The sequence below is a fragment of the Cavia porcellus genome, unplaced genomic scaffold (genome assembly GCF_034190915.1).
Source record: "Cavia porcellus strain 051 isolate PalLab524CR breed Dunkin Hartley unplaced genomic scaffold, mCavPor4.1 scaffold_18, whole genome shotgun sequence".
NCBI classification, from domain to species: Eukaryota; Metazoa; Chordata; class Mammalia; order Rodentia; family Caviidae; genus Cavia; species Cavia porcellus.
This window is the reverse complement of record NW_026947501.1, coordinates 72,532,432-72,548,806: the sequence shown is the minus strand read 5'-3', so window position 1 is coordinate 72,548,806 and position 16,375 is coordinate 72,532,432. Positions and strand designations below refer to the sequence as shown.

Here is a 16,375-nt window from a genome sequence, read left to right as displayed (position 1 = left end):
TTAACCCTAACTTGGGGCCCGATATAGTCAGCCTCTTTTTGCACTAACACCCCATGACCTCCACTGAGCACAAGCCTAGCCACCTACTTGATGGAAGGTTCTGTCTGCCACTTTGCTCTGCTGCTCTGAAAGGCTACCAGACTCGTATCCAGAGCCCCAGGGAGATTCTTTTGCACACACTATCTATTTCACCATTAGGATATCTCTGTGGGACAAGCACAAGTGACACAGCAAATGTCCATGTCTCTTTCCTGCAGATGGCACCTAGTCAGCCTCCAGCTTCAGATGTTTAATTCGATTCATGCAACAGGAGGAGAGGTATGGAATTACCCACCAGAATCTAATGCCAGCTGATCCTTTTACCTCTGTCCACAGTGCGGGCAACACATCAGTCCGGTCTGAACAACACCAAGTTGCTCAGACCTGAAAATTCACTGCTGCAAGGGTGTCTGCAGAAGTCTGCCCTGCTTTACGACAGACGTGCTGCTATCTGCACTGTTTATTCTCCAGGGAGAAACCAGCCAGCTGTCTCGAGCCAACACTCGCCTGCTCTTAGGTGGAACAATGTGCAGTGCCATAAAGGTGGCTGTGCTCATCAGCAGCTGCCATGAGCATCTGCTCGGTGTTGGCAGCCTGGTCCCATCACTGACTGCTCACAGAAGCCACCTGGTTGGTGCTGATGCTACATGCAGAGGTCAGTAAAGCCACATGGGACGTCAGCTACATGCTAGCACAATTTCCAGGAATGATGTGATGAGGGGCCCACAGGTATGGTTACTCTACGGAATGGTACAACTTGGGCCATAAGCTGGAAACACAGGTAGTGCTGACTAGGACATCTGCAGCTCAGTTGTTTCTGGACTTTGTCCCATTTACAAAGTCCAGCTAATCTCCCCTTAGGGTCTCTCTACCATTCGCCAGCACCTCTGGGAACTTCCAAAAGCCAGAGAGTTTAGTGGGTGGGGTCAGTTGACAGAGACCCACTGTGAACAGATCTCACCCCTGACAAACCAACTTGACACATTTAAGCTAAGGAAAAACGTAAGGACTACATGGCCCACCACAAGCAGCCCACACAACCAGGGACCCAGCACAGACAGCTGTCGCCCACTTACTTTGTCCATGCTGTACTGTTCTACGCAGAATTTCCCTCCATAGCCATGGGAGGCTTTTGGTCCCGTTTGAAGTTCCTTCTCCTTGAGAGTGTGATGTTCTTGAAAGACGTTTTCTCTTATCTTGTATATGCTTGAGAAGAAAGGTAAGAGCAGAAAGAAAAAAACTCTGAAATGGATGTGCATCCTTGTTTTGCAATGGGATAAATAAAGACAGGCAACATCACCTCTGCAAACTTGAAAGCTTTCTTTTTTTGGTGCTGATCAACTGCCTACCTTCTATGTATGTTCCTGACTATCCTGAAGCTGGGGCACCCACTTCAGCGGTTCTTGCACAGAAATGGATGGAAGGAGGAACGCTGTACCAAATGCACACCATGGTCTCATCCAACTCCGCCCCAAAGGTACCCAGCTAAAACTTGAACTCCATTTCATTTGGAGAAAGGCCGCTAACTTCAGTAGACAAATGGGTTAGGAACACAAGTCCTACAAACACCATCAGGAGGCAGAAGGGGGGATAAAGTCAAGGTCCCTTCCTCCAGATCTCCAAGGCCACCAAGGATACCTATGACAGTCTGTCTTTATTTGAGGTACTCAAGCATTGTATACCTGTCCAGACAGACATTCAGAATTTATCACCTAAGAGCCACTTTTTATTTTAAATACAGAAAGGCAGGAGGCACATCACAAGATTTAGTCAAAATCTGGCAAGCCAGGAAAGAGCTGTCACCATGAGAACCCAGAGCAGCACAACAGCTACCTGGGCATGGAGCCCTTCTGCCCAGAAGACACAAGGCCCACACCATCAACACAAAGACAATCATCACAAGAATGTGGCTAAAATACATACCAGGCCTAGAAACTACCTGACCCTCCATGAGCAAGAGAAGAAGAGCCCCTGCAGAACTCTGGGAAGAGCCGCAGGGTGCCAAAAACGATCCCATCCCCACATTTTCCTCATGGAACCTTAACTCATCCAGATGCTGCCATCCCAGACAGTCCATATTCCCTGCCCAACAGGCTGAGGCCACCAAGAACAGAAGAGGTCCAGATGACCTAACCAACTTGGGGCAGGTGTTCCTACCAGGACCATTTCATCCCCTCTCCTAGCTTTCTGACTTCTCAACTCAGTTCTGTGGGAAACGTGGGCTGGGCAAGCCCAGGAGGGACCAACACTTAAGACTAAATTTGAGTCCAGCCTAAGCAACATGGTAAGAATTTGTTTCATTAAAAAAATACAAAAAATAAAAGGTGATATTCTAAAATGTCACCGTGTAGACTCTGTTGTTCCAGGTGATTTACTGTATCCTCCTCGACCAGATACTGTGGCCAAGTAAGACAGGAACTTTCCCCATGTTTCAAAGCAGGTCACCAGGTCAGCAGTGCTGCCTTTACAATACAGGACAGGGACAACCAATCCTGACCAGTGTGGCCTAAAACCAACCTCTGCGCATGATTTTAAAGGCCCTTTTATCATCGCTTCTTGAGAGAAAACAAGCTGCCCAGAGCTGGCATTTCAGATAGTGCCAGATCAGAAATGATGATACAGCTCGCTGTATCCTAGTCTAGGCTTTTCTCAAAGCCTGGAATTCAGTTCAAACACCCCAGTGACTAAATCCTGCAAAGCACCATAATTTTCAGACAATAATAAAAGGGAGGAAAAAATAGTAATAATAATAATCAAAGGAAGGAGGGTGTTTAAGATCTAAAGTATCCAATGACATCTCACAGTTGAGAAGCCTCCTATTTAGAGAAAGAACTTAGGCAACCGTGGGCCCTGATGAAAATCACCAGATGCAGAAGCAGGAGTCCCAGAACTGTAAGTGAGGAAACTTGTCTATTGTGGACATTTTAACTTGGTGGCCAATTACACGTGTAAGCACATATACATAAAAGCATGCATTAAATCTAGGTGCCACGACTTATATTCATTCATCTGCTGTATGAACACCAGGTCAATACCATAAGCAAAAGCAACTCTGACGCCTGATTGGCCCCTTCAGCTGTCAGCAGTAGATGTCCCTGCTGGGGCCTGTTCCCATCCTGCGGAAGACCCACTAGTTGAGTGTGCGGAGGGGCCCCCATTCGCGACAGCATTGCAGAGGCTCTTACTTGATGTGTTCCTGGTGCCTGGACCCTTGCAGGGTTTTGGAGCCCCATCTCTGTTCCTTTTTGCTCACATCATTCTGGAAAGAAAAACAACTAGTAAACCCCACACCCACGACTGTGAACACAAACACACAAATGAACAAAACACAGGAAAATCGCTTTCAAAGAAACGCAAATCACAGGCAGGCTGGTGACTCCTACCACAAAGTCAGGGTCGGTCCCCCAGTTGTCAGCTCCTCTGTCGTCCTGGGTGATGGACACAGCATAGGCTGTTGATGCTTTCCACATCTGAAAGAGCAGCACCAAGGTTACAGAGTAAGCACAGCCACCTTCAGGCCCAGGTTACCACGATGCCAGCGCAACACATGGAGGGCAGGAGCCACATGACCAAACGCCCTTCCATCATCACTAAACCTAAATGACAGCTGTAGGGATAAAAACAACTGAGAATTAAGAGCTCAGCTTGTTGTAAATCTTTTAAAAACACATCCTGACCTTAGCCACCTATGCCAGTTTACCTGGCAGATGCTTAGTCTGGCCACTTGGGCAGTGTTCAGCACATCAGTGAGGCTCAGCACGTGGCCAATCTTAAGTTATTTTTCTTGTTGCTGAGATAAAATACCTGACACCCAAAGTTAAAGGAAGAAAGCTCACACATTGTAGAGGTTTCAGTCCATAGCTGGTTCCGAGACAGGGTTGTACATGGCACAGGGGCAAAAGTTCAGAGCAGCAGAAGATAGCAAAAGCAAGCAAGCAGCCTTAATAGCATCTTTCTGACCATTTTATAGTCTAGGCTGCTAGGATTAGGGTGCTGTCAAACCAACCAGTATCACACAGCCTTAAACCCAGCATCACCCACTCTAGATACAGTCACTTCCAAAACAAACCCTGTGATTGCATGAGGCTCTGGGTTACCACGATGCCAGCGCAACACATGGCAGGAGCCACATGACCAAATGCCCTTCCATCATCACTAAACCTAAATGACAGCTGTAGGGATAAAAACAACTGAGAATTAAGAGCTCAGCTTGTTGTAAATCTTTATAAACATCACCCTTTGATTTCAAGTACTTTAATGATTTAATAAATGTTTCAAATCATTTAGTAGAGGGCTACCTTGTCATGTTTTGGGGCAAATGCACAGCATAGAAGATGCAACTCCTCCTATGTTAGGAGGCTTAGAAAACAGTCACCTTTATCCATAGCACTTTAAGTTGGTTCTGTAAGGTTTGTTGTTATAGAGAACAATGACACATCTGCAGATACCAGTAAGATGCTGTTTGTAACTTCAAACCTTCAAAGGCTTTTAAACAATTATTAAGAATGGATGCATTTTCCAGAGAGAATGAAAATAATCATAAAATTTCACTGAGGTTACAAAGTAACTGAGAGATGTACCAATTAAAATAATTTTTAATTAGATTAACCAAAGCTGTGCCCCAGTCTGAACTAAGAATTCCAACCCTCCCTCCTCCAGCACTACAACAGCTCTTGCAGCTTGTGTTTCCTGGACAAAAGCCCTTCCCAGCCTGAGAACCTCCTTCCAAGCTTCCATTCTAGGTCTCCTAGGTCTAACGGCCACATCCCAGAGAGCAGTGAGAGGGATGATGGTGCACTGCTCTCAAGCTCTACATGGGACTCCTGCCTCCTCCTCTAGGTGAAGACCCATCTGCCACCAGGTGGGCAGGACCTATACAATGCCCCTCAAATGAGAATCACCTTGAACCTCCTCTAGATGCCCAAGCATGACAAGAACTTCCCAGATGTTAAAATCAAAATGGATCAAAGACCTCAATATTAAAACAGAAACACTAAATCTGCTGGAAGAAAGAACAGGTAGAACTCTTGAACACACAAGTGTAGGAAAACACTCTATCAACAAAACCTATTACTCTGCGTGGAGGCACATGCCTGTAATCCTAGCACTGGGGAGGCTGAGGAAGGAGGATCACCACGAGTTAGGGGCCCACCTGGTCTACACAATATGTTTAAGGCCAGTGTGAACTACACAGTAAGGCCCTAACTCAAAGAAAATAAATAAATAAATAAAACAAAACAATCAAAAAAACATAATCACATGGAAAATATTATAAAGATTCAACAACTGGGATCTCATCTTACTAAAAAGCTTTTGCACACCAAAAGAAATGATCAACAGAATAATGAGACAACTCACAGAGTGAGGAAAAAAATAGCCAATTGTTTCTTATCAAAGGACTAATAGCTAAGGAGGGGTATAGGGACTGAAGGGAAGCGAGGGGAACATGGAAAAAAATGAATCAAGGTACGCTATGTTCAGGTACAAAGTCCCTATGATGAATGTGATCATCATGTGTATCTAAACTATACCAATAAACTTAATAAAAATAAATAAACATACAGAAGCCACTGTATTGAGCCCCACCAGCCCCCTAAAAAGAATTTCCCGGCTGTGATTTGCCTTTGGCAGATTTTAAAGAGCAGATAAACAAGCCTTAGCACTGAGAGGCATGACCAGACAGTCTGGTCCCAATCATCCATTCACAGATGAAAAGTTACACTGTGTGCATGGCCGCTTCCTGCCCTGAGCAACACACTGTCCTCCATAGGGCAGTTGCCTAGAGGCAGAAATCCAGGAACCACAGGTTTAGTCACTGGAAAGGACAAGAGCCGCTGTGGGGCCAGCAAAACTTCCATTCACCCCAAGTCGAAGATGCAATAGTCAGCTGCCTGCCTCTTTCAGTTTCATCAGGGAAAAGAGTTACGCCTATCGGATCATCTTTCTGCAGACCAGCATCACAAGCTAGGAGGGGAGACCTTCCACCTGGCTTTATACCATCAGGCCTAGTGGTTCCTGCCACATGCAGAACACAAGGGAAAGAGGTGAAGGACTCCCCTGAGAAAGGCCTCCTACCCCTAGTTCCCGAGCTTTCTGCAATTTCCTTTTCTAAGACAGATGCAACACTAAAACTTTGACTTCAGTTTGTTTGTTTGTTTGGTTGGTTTTTTTGAGACAGGGTCTTGCTATGTAGTCCAGGCTGGCCTTGAACTCACAGTGACCCCCAGCCTCTGTAATGCTGGGATTACAGACATGTGCCACCACAACCAGCTTGGCTTCAGTTTTTAATTGAACTTTTTTAGCGCTCAGCCTAAAACCCAGGGCCTTGTACTTGCTAAGAAAACACTCGACCACTGAGTTACATTCCTAGCCCCTGACTTTTGTTTTTCAACAATGAAAATTTTTTCAGAAAACTGTTGGTGCTTCTCCCTCCAACTTCCCACTCCTTTTCAGTAAAGTGGTTTTACCCTTAGGACCCTGGGGAAAGAACATTAAAAAGTTCACAATACACAACACTTTCTTCCCAAGTGATGAATGCCTGCTTGCAAAACTCTACTTAAAACACAATAAGCCAATACCGAGTGTCCAGACATTTGGAATGCTTCTGTCTATAAAAAGATTAAGGGTGAAAACAGACATCTGCTGCCAGGCCCTCTGGGCAAATGTATCTTTCCAGAGCTTTGTAGAGTACCTCAGGACTCCTCCCCAGCATAAAAAGGTTTTAGGAAGATCTTCATCTTACTAATTAAAAAGCTCAATACAGGAACTTAATAAAGATTGGGGGGACGCATAAAAAGAATTTAGATGTTACCCACATGCACCAACTGCCCATGAAGAATGTCATCACTGTGTATTGCAAATGTATACTAATAAAAATTTTAAAAAAATTAAAAGTGACATGTTTCAAAAGACAACTACACAGCATTTCTTAATGGAAACAGAAATGACTGCCTTAGTTGCATTTCCTGTCTGCTATAATCCTGGTACCTTTCCATTCTTTATTCTAATTCACAATGCTGCTAAGAACAATACAGTTCTATTATTGTTAGTTTTTATAAGTGATTTAAGGGAAACATTCTCTGAAGGGATCCGTGATGAGCCTGGGAGGAAAGGCCAGTGTTGTAGGTACTGTCTGTCACATGAGCCACATGAGAGACGAGTGCAGAGATGGAGACCACAGGAAGCAGACTGCACTCCCAGGGACCACGCAGTTCCTGAACAGGGAACAGGACTTCAGCCCACATGCTGGCCAGTCCACCAACACACAACCTAGTCCCCAAGACCACACATCAGCCTCAATGGGCACCACACTGCTCCATGGCACACACTGTGGGGAAAACAAAACGCCCTAGCAGAGTAACCTGAACCAGCGCTTAGATCTCCACCCAGGAAAGAGAGTGTGGTCCTGACTGGCCTTCACTTTCCTACCTAGGTCCTGACCCAGCTATTGCTCTTTCTCTTTCTGCAGTCCCTGTGGATTGCTTAGTACACTCTGGCTACTACATTGTAAGTATAGTCACGGTGCAGCTTCAAAAATCTACCCAAAGAGCAAGTTAAAAAAAGAATTAAGATATGTTATGCACGCGTACTAAATCCCTGTGTTGAATGTCATCACTGCAAATGTGTACTAACAAAAAGAATCTCCCCAAGGGCAGCTAGTGATGGGCTGAAACCTACACTCATTTATTATCCTATCAGCATGTTAAGTTTCAAAGCTCAAAAAAACAACTGACTGGAAAATGAACTTCTAATCCAAAGTGAAAGACTCTGGACCCCCACCTCATACCATGCACAAAAGTTAATTTAGGCCTGGGGATGTAGTTCAGTGGTGCAGCCTTTACCCAGCATGTGCAAAGCGCTGGGTACAATCCCCAGCACAAATAAATAAGTAAGTAAATAAATGCATGTCTTAAATCGGTTTAATTTTTTGAGACCATAAATTTGACAACAGTTTCTTAGATGTAACACCAAAATTATAAAGAAAAACAAAACAGACTGGACAAAAGTTAAAACTCTGCTTAAGACATAAGTGAAAAGATGACTGACTCACTGAGAGAAATCTATTTTCAAAGTATATATCTAGAATATATAAAGAATTCTTTTAATTCCATAATAAGAAAAGATACACACCCCCATTTAATAACAGATAAAGGAGCTGGGCACAGTAGCCCACTAGGTCCAGCATTCCAAATGCTCAGGCAGGAGGCTCATGTGAGTTTGGAGTTCAATACTGGCCTGGACAAGATAAAGAGATTCCTATCTTATTAAAAAAAAAAAAAAAGTGGGGCAGGGCCCCAGGGGGAGGTTGGGGATGTAGTTCAGTGGTACAGAATACGCTTAGCTATGTGAGGCCCTGATGGGATGGGTTTAATCCCCAACACTGCATCAAAAAAAAAATAGTAATAAGAGAATTAGAACCCTTCTTCAGTCCTGGTGGAAATGGAAAACAGGCAGTTCTTGGAAAGGTTAAACAGCTACCATATGACATAGAGATTCTACTTCTAAGTATACACTCAAAAGAAATCAATGCACAAGTTCATATAAAGACTTGTACATGAATATTCACAACATCATTATTCATAATAGCCAAGAAGTGGAAACAATCCAAAATCCATCAACAGACAAACAGATGTATAAAATGTGATATAGTTACCAAGTGGAATAGCATTCCTCCACAAAAAGGAATGAAGTTATAATACATGCTACAATGTGAATGAAGCCAGACACAAAAGACCACATACAGTAATATGATTCCATTTATATGAAACATCTAGAGTTGGCAAACCTGCAGAGACAAAAAGTACAATAATGGTTGCCCCAGGCTAGAGGAAGGGGAGACTGGGAAACATGGCTGGGGTACAGGGTTTCTTTTGAAAAACATAAAGAACGGCTCTGGCTATGTTGCACAGGTTGGCCTCCAACTGCTGGGCTCAAGCAATCCTGCATCCTCCTGAGTAGCTGGGACAACAGGAGCAGCCAGTCTAGGATTGCTGAATTAAAGACACAGTTCCAAAGTGCATAGCGCTGAGGGCCACACAACTCCGAGAATAGAATGAAAACCACTGACTTATACACTCTGAATGGGTGAGGGTATGGCATGCAAATTATATTTCATTAAAACTGTTACAAAAAATTACTGCTCAAAGATAAGACTGTCACCAAACACCATTAATACAAACTTCTCTCGCAAAAAAAAAAAAAGAAAAAAAAAAAGCCCCCCCCCCCCCCAGAGTGTGGAGAGACAAAATAATCCTGCCTTGAACAAACAGGGTGAAAAACTCTGCTAGGAAAGAATGCTGTAAGACATGGGGTAAAAGCACCCATTCAGAATCGGCTTTCCCTGAACTTCACTGCAGACAGCTCAGAAAAAAGCCAAAAAGGAGCAAAAAAGCATCTGTTGAAGCCACAGTAGATGTCACAAGGCCCACTCTTACTCAGAGGAAGCCTCTTATAACAGAGCACATACTTTTGGGTTCATGCCTAAGCAGAGAGCAGTGGCTTTGCTTGGCACAGACACCAGTGAAAGACAAGCTGATGGGCATTCGGTCTGCTGCTATCAGTTGCCCAGGTCAAGGAACAGTGCGACTCAGGGCACTAAAGGCACTGGTAAGGAAGCACACATTCAACCACATGCCAGAGCACCTACTGCATGGGGTAGGTCAAATGTCTGAATCACCAAGTCTGTTTACTCTAAATGTAAAATGCTTTAAAAACAGGTCCCATTAAAAGTCAGCTTTCAACAGTCACAGTGGCACATGCCTGTAGTCCTGCTACTCAGGGGGGAGGCTGAAGCAGAATTTCAAATTCAAGGCCAGCCTGCACAAATTAGAAGACCCTGTCTCAAAAAAATGTTTTTAAGGCTGGGGAGGTAGTAGAGCACTTGCCTAGCATGCTCAAGGCCCCAGGTTAAAAAACTCCAGCACTAAAGGAAAAAAAAAAGGATGTCATCATTAGACAGGATAAACTTACAATTACTGGAGACCTGATATGAGCAACAGCTCTGTATCCCCCAGCTCTTTACTCCTGCATACCTCAAAGTCCCTAAAACCTAAGGCTGCTTCCTTGTTTCTTCAATTTCTTCTGACATACTTTCCCTACTCAGAGAGAGAAGGAGCACTGACTCAAGGCCCTGGAGTGGGTGACTCACTGTAGTTCAGAAATGGACTAGTCAGCCCTCCCTCTCCACAGCCTAGCCTAGCCTGGCAAGGCCAGCTGGACAGAACTGCTATCTGCATCAGCTGTTAGGGTCTCCTGGGTCACACTCCTGACAGAACGCCCAGCCAAGTCAAAACTGAGCATATCCTGCAGGCACCTCAGGTGCATGGCCAAAAACAGAAATTCCGCCTCCAGTGGCCCCAACAGGGCCCCTCCCACCCAAACCCTCCAGCTGGGCGGCTAAGGTTGCTCTGGTGCCAGACCTATCCCATCCACGGAAACACAGAAGCGAAACACACCCAAGCACCTTTCTGGTGCCTTGGCACACACCCAGGAGGGAGGGCCTGTTCAAGATTCCCAGCTCCCCTGCGCCGCAGCATTTCAACTGACCCCATTTACAAACCTCTCTCAGGTGCTCATGGCCGATCCCGAACTCCCGCGCAAGCCCGACCTCCACACACAGCGCCCTCCGACCTTCACCCCTTCCCAGGCTCCCACCTCTTCCCCAGCACTTCTGACCTCCGCCTCTCCACTCCGACCCCATCCACCTATGCCACCCTCTGGGATCCCGAACACCTCTGGTGCAGGGTCTCTCTCCGGGGTTCAGGACCCCCTGACCCGCGAGCCCCTCCCCCTCAGACCTACACCTCCCTAGTTCCCGGGGGCCCCAGCACCTCGGTCTCCAGGCCCCTCCGCCCCAGAGTCCTGACCCACTCCCCGCGAGCTCCTCCTCCGCCCAGGTGCCCATTCCAGACCCGCTCCACCAGTGCCTGGGATCCCGACCACCTCACTTCCTGGCCCCCTACCGAGAAACCCGAGCCCGCCTACCCGCTGGACGCCTCGGACGGATGCATGACAGGATAGCCTCGCCTGCTCTGCCCCGACCAGCTCAAAACCGCAAGCGGAAGCGCGGTGAGACGGCCGCTTCCTTCCTGTTCCGGGCGCTGCTTCCACCGCCCGCTGGGGCTGCCCGTCCCAGCCGCAAGAGCCTCGCCCGCTCAATGCCACGGGATCCCCGTAGGTCCGCCACAGTCCCGACTCACCCGTGCTCTCACAGAGCCCGCTCACTTCCGGTTCGCCAGGGGCGGGGCCGCATCCGGGTCTGCGCAAGGTCACGCCCTGGCCCCGCCCCCTGTCCGCACCAGGGCTGGGGCTGTTGGGAAGCCACAGGCGCGGGCCAGCCTGTGGAGGCTGGAGGAAGTTCTTTCGTAGAACGGGTATGTTAAGAGAGCTGCAAAGTAGACAATCAAGCCTGGGGTTTCTGAACTCATAGTCCCGCCCTGGCGAGAAGGGAAAAATGAGCCACACAAGGGGGAGGTAGTGCCCCATCCCTCGAGCACTGAGGACTCGCACTCAGGGACTGTGACCATTCTGCAGGAGGGAACATGCCTCTACACCCTCCAGCCCTCGTTCATCCCTCCACTCATTCTTCCAGCCATCACCCACACACCCATCACTCATTTACTCACTCGTCCATTGTCCAACCACACCCATTTCTCCATTCTTTAGCCATCTCTGCACACACTCATCTGTCAGTTATTCCTGTGTCTACCCAGAGAAGGCAGATGTGTGCCAGGGATAGTAAGATCAACAAGCCACGCGGGACTGGCCCCCAGGAGCCTTCCAAATGAGGAGGAGGGTCCGACACATTAATGTACATATATATATATATATATATGGAAATGAGACGAATGTTATAAAGAAATTAATAAGAGTTCTACTGGTGAGCAGATAGGACCTGAACATATCTAGGTAGTCAGGTATTCAGATATGTCGGAGAAATTCACATATGAGGCAAAATCTGCAGTTCTGGAGTGAACAAGATGAGAAGGGAAGAGTTTTCCAGGCAGAGGAAACAGCATGTCCAAAGGTCCTGAGACACAAAAGGTCTTGCCAGGGAAGAAGTCAAAGAAGCTGGGCATGACCAGGATGCAGGGATGCACCAGGTCAATGACAGAGATGGAACAAGGTCATCAAGGAGCTGACGCGGGACAGCAAGGACTTTGGTGTGTATTGTCAAAGAAATAGGAACTTCTTTGGAGAAAGTCAAGCAGAGGAGAGACTTCATAGAGCTTGCACTGTACCAAGATCCCTGTGGCTGTTGTGCATGGAATGTATGACAAGAACATCAGCCAGGGAGGAGCCTAATCAGCCAGTTCCGGCAAACACTGTGGACAGGTGAGACGAGTGAGGCTCTCATGTGACACAGGATGGTTTTCACTGGGGTCCTTGAGGCGTGAGAACAGTTCACATGTGGATTCCTAGAGGAAGATAGGATGCCTCAATTGAACAAACCCCCAAACAGTGTGAGCAGATTTCAGACCCTCCATCTGGGAGCAGCCCAGGCGGGGCTGAGTGGAGGTGACCCAAGGCACCCCTGAGAGCCACCCCTGCAAGCTGTAGAGGTGAGGACTCTCCAGGACTTCCCAGAGGAACTGCTTGCTTCCTTCTGCTACCTCCGCCCACTGTGTGTTCCTGCTCTGTCAGGTGTCACGGGTCTGAAAAACTGTCCTCAAGTAGCACCACAGGTCCTTTGTACTCATGGGTTCTACATCCAAGGAGTGAACCAACTGCAGACTGAGAATATTTCTTTAAAAATCTGCATCTGAATTGGTTTGTTGATGTGTGCTTATACTTCCAGCACTGTGAGGCTGACGTTTAAGTCCAGCCTAAGCAATTTAGCAACTTACTGAGACCGCCTCAAAATACAAAGGGCCGGAGACAGAGCTTAGTGTGAAGGCCCTGGATTCCACCTCCAGCACCTTGGTGAGGGACGTTGTATCTGTACTGAATACATGCAGATGTTTTTTCTTGTATCTCCTAAAGAGCAAACTACTATTCCCATAGCATTGCCACTGTATTAAGTGTAAGTTATCCAGAGAGGACACAAAGCATCTATGCAGGGACACATGCAGGTTCTACAAATATGATGTATATTCTACCAGGGCCCGAGCAGCCATGGCTCTTGGGATCCTTGGGGTAAATTCCCTCATGAAATACGACAGATGACTGGAAGGCAAAATCACTGACTAATCATTGTCACTAGGGAATTAAGGCCAGGAAATGAGACATAAATGCATGTGGGATATTTGAAATGCATTAAGTGATATGTGGGTGTCCAGAATAGCAGCAGCAATAGCACTAGGATATGGACCATCTACTCACCTACCACCCAGGGACACACCAAGGAACGCTGGAGAGTCTGGCCTCTTCTCTCTGCTCTGCAAACCCCATTCAAAAACACACAGTTTGCAGGGAAAAAGGCTGAGAACCAAGAGCTCAAACCCATGATTACTCTGAGATGCGCCATGTGAAACTTGAAAACAGGAGGGTAACACTGTATGAACAAAGGGTCTGACACAGCAGGCAAAGCTGAGCTTGTCAGTGTCCCACCCCCAACTGTGCTGGGGGCACCTCCCCGCCCTGGTCTAACCAGGCCCAATCTTCAGCAGGACCCCATCTTCTCTTGCCTCATGCCCAGCTACACTTATGTCATCCAGCTTTCTGTCCGGTGATTTCCATAGCGACACTACCTTCAGAGAACCTGCCTGGAGCAGGAAGCAAAACAGCTGTGCCTGAGACAGGGATTTAGCTCAGTGTCATGAGTGCCTGCCTGGCAAGCATGAGGTTATGAGTTCGATGTCTGGTAACACACACACACACACACACACACACACACACACACTCCAGCCGCACTTAACTTTTAACAAAATCTTGGCCTATTCAAAGAACTCTTCATTGGCAGTGAAAAATGATTCAGAACTTTATTGAAAGAAAGCAATAAATAATACTGTGATTAAAATAGTTCAAAAGTATATATATGTATATGACTGTATACTTTGTTACATACTCAGAAAATTCCACAAAAATTAATAGAAAAAGGGCAGTAATATGGATTGTACAAGTGAATTGTATGCATAAACCAAATTATTTTTTTTTCTTTTTTTCTTTTTTTGTCTTTTTCGTTTTTATCGGTACCAGGGATCGAACTCACGACGGCCTGCTTGCAAGGCAGGCGCTTATGCCGCTGAGCTAAATCCCCAGCCCCTGCATAAACTAAATTAAAAAGGCATGCTGCCTCTACCCATGTATCAGTTGCACAATAAATAACATGCACCCTGATCTGACTCCTTCCTTGCTGGCTTTTTAATATGCCAGTGAAAATCAAGTTGCTTTTGCTACTTGTTCAATCCAAAATGGCTATGTCATCAAAATCTAAAAATGTATGACTAGTTGAAACATGTTTATAAACCAATGTAAAAAGGTGACTGACATATGAAAAATAAGGCCTTGATTAGTTAGAGTTGTACAACTTTATTTTCAGGGTTTCCTGCTCTCATCTGCTCATGCACCAATGTCTGTGAGATGTGAGCACAGTGCTCAGTGATTGGTCCTCTAAGAATAGCTGGAGGCACCTTCCACATGCTCACAGGAAAGAGGCAGGGAAGGTGCCAGGCTGGGGTCCACCCCTGGCCACTCCAGCCCTGCTGAGAGCAGCTCCAAGCTCATGGCTTCTGGTCAAGTCTCTGAAAACAAGCTCCCCAAGTCCAGAGACAGGATGGGGAAAAGGAAACCAGTGCTAAGAAAGTTCTATAGTGCTCTGGTGCAACGGTTCAGTCCCGACTTTATTAGACTCTGATTTCTTGCTAAAAAAAGAACAGTTAAGGTCAGTCAACCTCAAAATATGACAACTGCTTGGAATGAAGTCTCCTGATTTTAAAATGACTGATGTAGAGCAAGGTGAAAGATAATGCACATTGCTTATGTCACAACAATTTTATAAATGTAGTAAACTGGGCTGGGGATTTAGCTCAGTGGCATAAGCACCTGCCTTGCAAGCAGGCAGTCCTGAGTTTGATCCCTAGTACCGATAAAAACAAAAAAGACAAAAAAAAGTGTAGTAAACTAATTTTTTCAGGGATGGCTTATCATTAAAAAGTTAAATAGTAATAATTACAATATGTGCACAATTTACAAAAGCCGTGTATTTGTTCATAGGGTTTATACATACAAGCATTACAGTACATCCATTTGAAAGACTAAAATTAGATATAAGAACATGAATTGCTTCCAGAGATATTTATAGCCTAAACATAGATGAAAAAGTAAGTAACTATATAAATGAAAAGTCCTAAGTTTACAAAAATAGAAGAAACATTAAATTCTAAAATATTTTCTCTATGTTATTGATGAATTTTTCACTAATTAAAAACTCTGTTATAAAATATCTTAGGAGTCCATATAACAAGTATTAACAGATAGCGATTCGACTGAATTAAAAAACGTAGTCTCTGTTGGATTCAAAATGCTGCATATCATCTGTAGAAGTAGTGCAGGAAAACTGGAAGATAAAAACAAACAGAAAGCCTCTCTTAACACAAACCACCTGGAAAAGGACCATGACTTCAGACACACACGCTGGGGCCCACTTCCCCAGGCCTCCTGCCTCCTCCCTGCTGGAGCGTCAGCAGACAGAACACTGAGGACCCTGCTCATGGACTAGAGAGGTTTTACATTTTGTGACAGTTTTAAAAGTTAAAGTTAAAAGACTATGGAGCCCATCCCAGATTCCAGCTGAGGCACTGAACACAAGCACAGTAGGCAGAGCTCCAGCTGGGGTTCTGATCACGGGTCAATGACACCTCTGCCATCAGTCAGTCAGAGCTCTAGACCATGAGGACACAAGTGGCTCACTGGCGCCCAGGCATGGCAATGCAGCTTTGTGTTTAAAATGTCTGCCATGTATGGTGGCACGTCTGCAATCCCGTATGTCAGAAGGCTGAGGCAGAAAGATTGCAAGTTTGAACAAGGACTAGATGATCTAGGAAGACCCTGTCCCCACTAAAAAGGGGATGGGGTGCTAGGGATATAGCACAGTGGGAACACTCTGGGTTCAATTCCCCATATATGTGTGCGTACATGTGTGTTTGTAACAAAGCCAGTATAGGAGCTGTGTACCACTGTGTATAAACACAGTGGAAGAGATGCTTCCCAATCTCAGGCTCTGGCCTCCTGGTGTGGTCAGCTTTTGGGGTGCTTTTTTCCTCAGTTGCTGCTTTCCTGCCCACCCCCCAACAATGGCATCAGCAGATCATCACTTCAAGTGAGTAGGCATTTTTAGCTTTTAGGAAAAAATGGGAACGAACGTGTTTTTCTTTAAAACTGGAGACACAAGGGAGAC

The 16,375-nt window shown here is 45.9% G+C and overlaps 1 protein-coding gene and 1 pseudogene across 1 annotated transcript in view; both read right to left on the bottom strand.

Moving 5' to 3' along the window:
• LOC134471469 (src substrate cortactin-like) overlaps nt 1-10,820 on the bottom strand; it is a 29,486-nt pseudogene extending 18,666 nt beyond the window's left edge.
• A 3,112-nt stretch (nt 10,821-13,932) lies between these two features.
• The window catches only part of LOC134471468 (liprin-alpha-4-like), a 65,162-nt gene continuing 62,719 nt past the window's right edge, over nt 13,933-16,375 (bottom strand). Inside the window, exon 21 of the mRNA XM_063230356.1 lies at nt 13,933-15,535. The gene's annotated coding sequence lies outside the window, so the exon portion shown is untranslated. The remainder of the gene's footprint in view (nt 15,536-16,375) is intronic.